Raw genomic sequence first — 8,890 nt, 5'->3', positions numbered from 1 at the left:
GACTGGTTCAAGATGACAGAAAGGCTTCAGTAACTCAGATAACCACTCTGTACAAATGTAATGAGCAGAACAGCGTCTCAGAATGCAAAACAAGTGGCAAGTAGTGCTCAGTGAGTGTGTTTATGAGTGTGTGTGTGTGTTTGTGTGTAGTTCATGTTAGTTCAAACTGTTTTAAATAATGTTAACTTATAAAACTTTTAAAATGAACACATTTATTAGTATATATTACAACTAATATTAACCAAGATTATTAAAATGCTCTAACTGTATTGTTCATGTTTTCTAAAGCGTTAACTAATGTTAAGTGTAACCATGACTATTATTTAAAAAAGATCTAATAATATTACAGCACTAACAAAACAATGAAGAGCATACACAGCAATTCAATTTAAATTATAACAATTAGCTATCCTAATCAAATATTATGATAATAGAATATTAATATTTGATTCATATTTTGCACGTGTATTAATGTCTTCATATGAAATGCCTACCTTGTCTTGTTGACAGAGTTTCGAGTTGCGTTTGTAAAAAGCATTAAGTTGAACATCAGTGGTTGATTGTTTCTTCTAATAAACGGTCTTTAACAGATCAATAAGCGCAAAGAAGCTCTGCTTGTATCATTATTACTCATTTCATTTACGTTCATCACTTTTATCACGGAAATCCAGACGCAGTCAGCCATTTCCGCCGCGATTCCTCCATGGAAACACGAAATCTTACCAAAGCCACTAGTGTCAGTAGATATGTCATCTGTTTCTATCTCTGAATGCACGTAAACATAAAGAGGAAGTGGCAGATTTGATGGGCGGAGGTTGATCTCGCATTACCGATAAGGAATTCGGTAAATCCTGTCTGGGCGCGGAAGAGTCGAGCAGGAATCTGATGGGACTCCCGTCCCGTTCTGAGATTTCTGGCATGAAGTTGGATTAAATTTGATCAAGTGTTGCTGTCACGGTGTGCGAATTTTCGGGATAAATGGGACCAGACGCCCCCCTGTCTTCGAATTTCTTCTTGACCATAGATGGCACTAAATCTCATTTCAGCAGTTATTGAAAGGCTATGCTTCTTTAATTAGATTTTTCTTCTCAACAATTGTGAGATTGAATCCATCAGAACAATTCCATGAGTTTTTATGATAACTTATCCATTTTTTGATGATTGGATAGTAATAGTAATCTCTTGATTTATTTTATGTTGAATATGTTTATTTATTTTTTAATGAAGACTTTGTAGACACAGTTATTCATCTAGATTTGTGGGGTAAAAATATTGTTTTTATTTTTAAGTGAGAAGGTATTTAGAATTGGGGAAGAAGGACCTCAGTGTCATGTTGTTGCTGGTTTCATTATTATTTAATTAAATAATTGTTATAATTCATGGGGTTGTTATTTAATAATTTCATGAATTCGATGTATGCATTTTCATTATTCACCATATCTATATGGGCTTATTAAGCATAATCATTCAATCTGAATTCATATAGTCTGTTACTATTGCTACAATTTGAATGAAATGTCAAAATGTATAATTCTCCATAGAATATTTGATTTAGGATTTTACCTTTCTCTTTCCATGCATACAGTACACATTGCAGTGCAATGCAATGCATTTACAACAGCTATTTACAGTACACTAAAACTCTTTTAAATCCACACTGTACTATCACAGCAACGTCAGCTCAGATCAAAAGAAACATCAGACCTCTCATAAACAGCCACAGCAAATATAGAAATATAGAATATAGAAAAATTAAAACAAAATCTGACAAATGAGAGATGAAGGAGTACCAGCATGTTGAGGCTAAACTGTTCAATTATTTATTAAGGTTGAGTTCTTGGAAATTATCAGAATATATTTGATGTTTCCTGCATTCCCAATACAAACAGCACTTTAACTGTCAGAGGTTTTGGATCCAGTTCTACTACCAGTACTTTACTTGTTGTTTTTTCTAAAGATTAGGAGTTCAAGGGAAAGCCATAATTTACTCACCCTCATGTTGTTCTACACTTGTATTACTTTCATTCTTCCATAAAACGAGATGTTAGGCAGAATGTTCGCTCTCAGTCACCATTCACTTTCATTGTATGGAGAGAGAATTTGTTTTTTAATGAAAGTGAATAGTGACTAAGGCCCAAACATTCTACCTCACATTCTCTTTGGTGTTTCATGGAAGATGAAAGTCTTCAAGATTTGGAACAACAATGTCAAGAGTCAATAATGACAATTTTTTGGGGATGAATTATCCCTTTAAAACAATCTGCCTGTGCTCCATAACTGGAATGCAACAGTTTATAGGGCTGTCGATTTAATGTTAAACTTTCTGTAGGACATGGTTTATTTTTTCAATATCAAAATAATATTATAATTTTAAAGGCCTATTCTTGTATATTTTCAATTGTATTTATGATTTAATTTTGACTAGTATTTTTCCAGCAGTTGTCATAAAGTGATTTTTCAGTCACTGCCAATGGGGCCGGTGGAACAAATTGGAGAGAGTAAAATGTTTGGATTTTAATAGATTTTTTTTGACCACTTCATTATTTGTAATAATATTTTCATTTCATTTGAAGTGTAATTTGAATTTAGAAATATTTTTGGTTTAATTATTTCATGTATCAATAAATTATTTTTTCAAAATTAAAAATGACCAGTAGAAGTGAAGTATGCCATTTCAAACACTGTTCATAAATTCTACCCATGATTTGTGTGTCAGTAGTGAAAATGATTAACAATACTTAAAATTTAACGGAGCCTACATACATTTGAACCACATTTTCCATGCGTATAAAATGAGAGTGTCCAGTTTAACAAGGATGCAGTTAATGCACAAAATAATGTAAGTCCATATTTCTGTTCTTCTTATTCATTGCATACAGTCCATTTACACTACCAACTTCTGATGAATGTGCTGTCACAGGGAATGGTTTGTACAGGATGAGACAGTGCTGGAGAAGAACCTCCAAAGAACCTGATTAGTGCCTTGTGCACGCAATTTCACCAAACCAACTTGCACCTATAGTGCTTGCTTGCACGAAAATACCAAAACTTGCCCACTGTCTGCGCTTATGACTGAAGGCATTGCGTTGTGCTTATCGCTTGCGCTCTTAAAATAGGGCCCTATTTGTATTAACATCATTTTAGCGTGAGAAAATCAATTACTAAACTTTTCTGTGTAAAGTTATAGCCAAATGTACAATGTTGCCACAGTGATATAATGTAAACAAACTCCCAAATTACTATAAAAAATTACGAATTAAACAACTTTACAGCTCCAATAATACTGTCACGTTTAATGCGTTTTTGTTCATGTTTTGTGTTTTATTTTGGAAGTCTAGTTCCTGTTCTATAGTCATGTGTTTCATGTCATGTGATTTCCTGTTTTATAGTCATGTGTTTCCTGGTCATGTGATATCTTGTTCATGTGTCCATGTTCATGTGTCACACCCAATGAGCCAATGCCTGCAACTGCCACGGCCAACGAGCCAATGCCCAAGCCTGCCACAGCCAATGAACCAGCGCCCACACCTGTCATGCATGCCATGTTACCACGACTGCCATGTCAAGTGGCCCTGCCTCCGGCTCCACCCTGGCACTTCGAGCTTTCGGCCACTCTCCGGGTTCCCAGTTCTCCAGATACATCCCTCGAATCTCTCAAGCTCCACATTCCACGGCTCCGACCCTCGAGGTTCTCATAGCTCCACCTTCCACTGGCTCCACCCTGGTCTCATGATCCACACCCTGTTTTCACAAGGCCATGCCCTGTCTCACTAGGCCACACCCCACACCCTATCTCGCCAGATCATGCCTCAAGGAATCCCACCCCACCCTTTAATTTCTTATTTCTCCCTTTAAACTCTCCAAAAATTGGCCACATTCTCACTGTAACCTCTATTTTTGCTTTTTTTTTTTTAAAGAAATTAAGGGATGATTTTTTTGTAATCAAAATTAGGCTGTCGATTTTGGCTTATTGTATTGAACCCGGAATTTTTCATTAAGTTGACACAGCATTCTAAAAGCGCTCATGACTAGAGACACTGAAAACTAGTGAAATGTGATGCAACCAAAGTGAGATGCACCAAAATTAAAACAATTAAAAATAGTGCAGAGAACTGTATGGCAATATTGGGTTATGTGCTATGATATGGAAATAAAACAAACAATACTTTGATTTTAAGACATTGTTTGTATGCTTAACTTGTCTGCTGACACAACAGCCTGTATATGATATAATGTATATGAATTGTTTATTATATTCATAATAATTTTTATTATAATATACTAATACTTTCTTTATTTTGGCACCTTTCTCAGTAAATATTGACATGAAATTAATTGCAATTAATTCGATTAATTAATCGGCACATCGTGTAATTAATTAGATAAAAACATTAACCAGTTGAAAGCCCTAGTTTATATAAATATGATGTTATATGGTATAGTATTCCATTTCATCCCAAACCTAAAACAAGAACAAGAAATGTGACTGGTTTATCCTTTAGTTAAATGAAAAATGACAATACAACATCTCAAATAAACTTTCTAGCATGCTCACAAACTGATGTAAACAGCACTCAGCAGATTATTCATGGTCTTTGCTGTTCACAGGAAGCACAGTAATGGCAAAGCGTGGTGAAATACCCAAAAGTGCCCTTATTAAAAGATGAATATCATTATAATGGATGAGTCAGAGGAAGAAGTGGCTGTGAATGTCATGTTTTTTAGTGTTCCAAACAATATCAAGAGAGCATTAGTTCGTCATTAAACCCAGTATTGTTGGCTGTGTGGTTTTCTCAAGTTGTGCTACCATTATTAGGCACCACAACATTTGCCTTATTGATCTCTTTGGACAGATATTTGAAGGGATCTGGCCCTGTCATTTTAGTTTTGAGCCATGTGCTCAAATTAACTGAAAGCATCAGATACAGTATATAACACAGAGGTTCACCCTGAGATTTTCAAAAATAAATACATATACAACAAAAACAAGTTTTTTGGTGTCACTAATCTAAGCTGTTATCAGAAGAGTTTAAATATCATGCATTTTACAATTGTAAATCTGGTTGCAATATGACAAATGCATTATCCTGGCAAACATCTGTTACAGTTGGTAAGGAATGCTTTACATATTAATACACACACAAGAACATTTTCTACAATTTGAGTGATCACATAAGTCAGGACGTGTTCACAAATGGTTATGTTTTGTTGATGTTGTTTTCAAGTGTAGAATACAGTAACTTGAATTAAAGTGCACTCAGTAATTTTTTGTTATTGTTGTGCTGATCGATGTGGCAGTTGTCTTGGACTTGTACTGAAACCTGGAGTCTTTGTCATTTTTTAAATAAACGTTTATAATGGGGCAGAATTTACTGAGTGCACCTTTAAAGCTTCCCCCTCTTGTAAAATGCATTTCATGAGCAATGCATCACTTGCTGCCAAGTGCTCCTATACAGATTTATATATTTAATAAAAACATTCAAATTGAGAAAAAGCATAGTATTCATGGCATTTTGGTCTAAATAAGGCTGTAAACACACGGTTTACAGACCCCCCCCAAAAAATTGTTTTTAAATCCTGTCATCATTTACTCACCCTCATGTTCTCTCAAACCTGTATGACTGTCTTTCTTCCATGGAACACAAAATAAAATATGGCAATATGTTAGTCTCAGTCATTATACACTTTCATTGCATCATTTTCATAAAATGAAAGTGAATGGTGATTGAGGCTGTTATTCTGCCAAATATGGAATAAAGAGTGACATAAGGGTGAGTAAATGATGACAGAATGTTCATTTTTGGGTAAACTATTTGCTTAAGATCAGAAACATCTCAAGAGGCACAGTTCACACTCTCAACATCCTGCGGATTGTTGGTGTCTGTTTTTGGAAGTTCACGTGAGTTTCTCAGTTCAGACATCAAAAGGTGCCAGATGTTAAACCTCAAAACTGATCTCTCGTGAGCGTCCAAACAGGGGTTCAGTGAGCAGCTGTGTATCCGAGTAACTGCGTCTCAGGTGTGTGGAGCTTCTTGTTGTTTTGATGGCCACCTCATAAGGTGGAGGAGGTTCCATGTCCCAGTGAGGTGGCCGAATCCGGCTGGTTGGGCTGAAGCATGTTGGCTCCATGGGGGGATAGTCCAAATCCTCACCATACCCACCTCGTCTCTGCACAGTCCTTCAAAACACACACAAACACACACACACACACACACACACACACACACACACACACACACACACACAAACAAACACACACATGTTGGTCTACCTATCATTATGAGGACTTTCCATAGACATAATGACTTTTATAATGTACAAACTATAGATTCTATCCTCTAAACCTAACACAACCCCTAAACCTAACCCTCACAGAAAACTTTCTGCATTTTTACATTTTCAATAAAACATTGTTTAGTATGATTTTTAAGCGATTTGAATTATGGGGACACTATAAATGTCCTCATAAATCACATTTATAGCATAATAACCTTGTAATTACCAGTTTGTAACTTACAAAATTGTCCTCGTAAATCACATAAACACGCGCACACACACACACACACACACACACACACACACACACACACACACACATACACAAACATGTTGGTCTACCTGTATGAGGACTTTCCATAGACATAAAGATGTTTATACTGTACATACTATAGATTCTATCCCCTAAACCTAACCCTCACAGAAAACTTTCTGCATTTTTACATTTTCAACAAAAACATTGTTTAATATGTTTTTTCATAAACCACATTTATTGCATAATATCCTTGTAATTACCAGTTTGTAACATACAAAATTGTCCTCGTAAACCACATAAACATGCACACACACACACACACACACACACACACACACACACACACACCAACGCACTAGTAATAATAAGTTCAAACTACAAAATAAATAGGAGAGACCGGGCTAGTAGTCACACTTTTTTCTCCAGTGAGTATTTTTAAGGGTAGGTTTATTTGTTAAAAGTAACTTAAATGTATAGGAACCTACCTTATAGGGATAGTTCACCCAAAAGTGAAAATGCTCTCATCATTTACTCACCCTCATGTCATCTCAGATGTTTAGGACTTTCTTTCTTCTGCTGAACAAATTTTTAGAAGAATGTTTCAGCTCTGTAGGTCCTCACAATGCAAGTGAATGGTGGCCAGAACTTTGAATTATGAGAGAAGAGAGTGAAAGTGGAGATTTATGGTAAAACAAAGGACTCAAATATTGACCTGGTTCTCACCCACACTTGAGTTTCTCATATCACTTCTGAAGACATGGATGTAACCACTGGAGTCATGTGGATTACTTTTATGCTGCCTTTGTGAGCTTATTGGAGCTTCAAAGTTCTGGTCACCATTCACTTACATTATACGGAGCAACAGAGCTGAACATTTTTTCTTAAAATCTTTGTTTGTGTTCTGCAGAAGAAATAAAGTGATACACGTCTGGGATAGCATGAGGGTGAGTAGCTAAATGATGAGAGAATTTTAATTTTGGGGTGAACTATCACTTTAATGCATTTCAGTTTCATCACAAAATTCTGTCAAATTGAATTGATAAATATTTTACACAATTTGTTTCTTTTTTTTGTTTGTTTTAAGAATTTATTATTATGAAACAGTACACACTCATTTTGATGGAATTTTGCTGTGAAATTGAAATGCGTAAATCTGAAAAATAGGCAAGAAATATTAATTTTTTTGAGTGACTCGTGCCTGATTGTATCATGCCTGTATCATGTACTCGTGCCTGAGTGTGTTTATTTGTTTGTTCACTTGTTTACCCAAAAGCTATGAAAAATGATGATGCTACTGGACGTTTAGTTTGGAAGATTCACCAAAATGATTAAAGTAAAGGCTGTTTTGAACCAGGTGTTTGAAGCCAACATATAAAATTAGAGCAATTTGCGTATTTTGATTATCCAAAAACCTTATAGTTACTGAGGGGTGTCCCCTCTATACAGCATAAAGTTTTCAAAATGACATTTGATGTTGACTATGGAACTGGATAAAAGGTGGTCAACTTTACACGACCACTAGAGGGCATTAAAAGGCTTTTCAGTATCAGATAACAGTACAGCGGTGCTCGGTTGAGTGGCAGCGGTTGTTAGACTTCTCCACTAAGTGATTTTTAATGACATCTGAGGTTGGTAAAGAGAGAGGAAAAGGAAAAGAGAGATGGAGAAAATCTGGGGATTGGGGGGGGGGGGGGGTTCTTGACGGTTTCGCCTATCAATTCATTTTACAGTGTGCTAAAACACTTAAAATGTGAAGAAAGCGTGTGAATTACATTCAGACTTACACAAAATATCTGTATGAAAACGTATGAATCACTTTCGACATTATGATGATTTTCTGTTTGTTTCATCAGAGCACACTCCACTTACCCGTGCAGAAAGACGGACTGGGATTCAGGGAAGTGGTTTCCGGCCGGTGGGGTGAACAGGACTTGACTGTAGTCGTGGCTGAACTCTTCATTATAAGGCACCGGGTTTCTCTTGCCGTTCATCGCCCAGAAGAGTCCTAATATGAGCATCACCGCCCCGAGCACCACACAACACATACTGAACGCCTGGAGTCGACTTTGACTAGAAGTTAGAAACGCGGTGGAGCCGCCGGTGACAATCAGAAATACTCCGATAAAAATAGCGCCTTGATGAAGGGAAGGCATAGTGAAAACTCATGCAATCTGGACGAGCCTTTCTCTATCTGGAAGGTTCAGCGCGCATCGTCTAGCTTCAGGATATCGAGACTCCAGCGTGAATAAAGTTCCTCAAACGACGAGTGAGTCTGCATTGAGGGAAATTGCATGTCCTTGATGTCACAATATACGCATTATATGACTGTTAATACTTTCATATATTGATTTAGGCACT

The sequence above is a fragment of the Xyrauchen texanus genome, chromosome 28, assembly GCF_025860055.1.
Source record: "Xyrauchen texanus isolate HMW12.3.18 chromosome 28, RBS_HiC_50CHRs, whole genome shotgun sequence".
Taxonomy (NCBI): Eukaryota; Metazoa; Chordata; class Actinopteri; order Cypriniformes; family Catostomidae; genus Xyrauchen; species Xyrauchen texanus.
Note: the sequence above shows the minus strand (reverse complement) of the source record.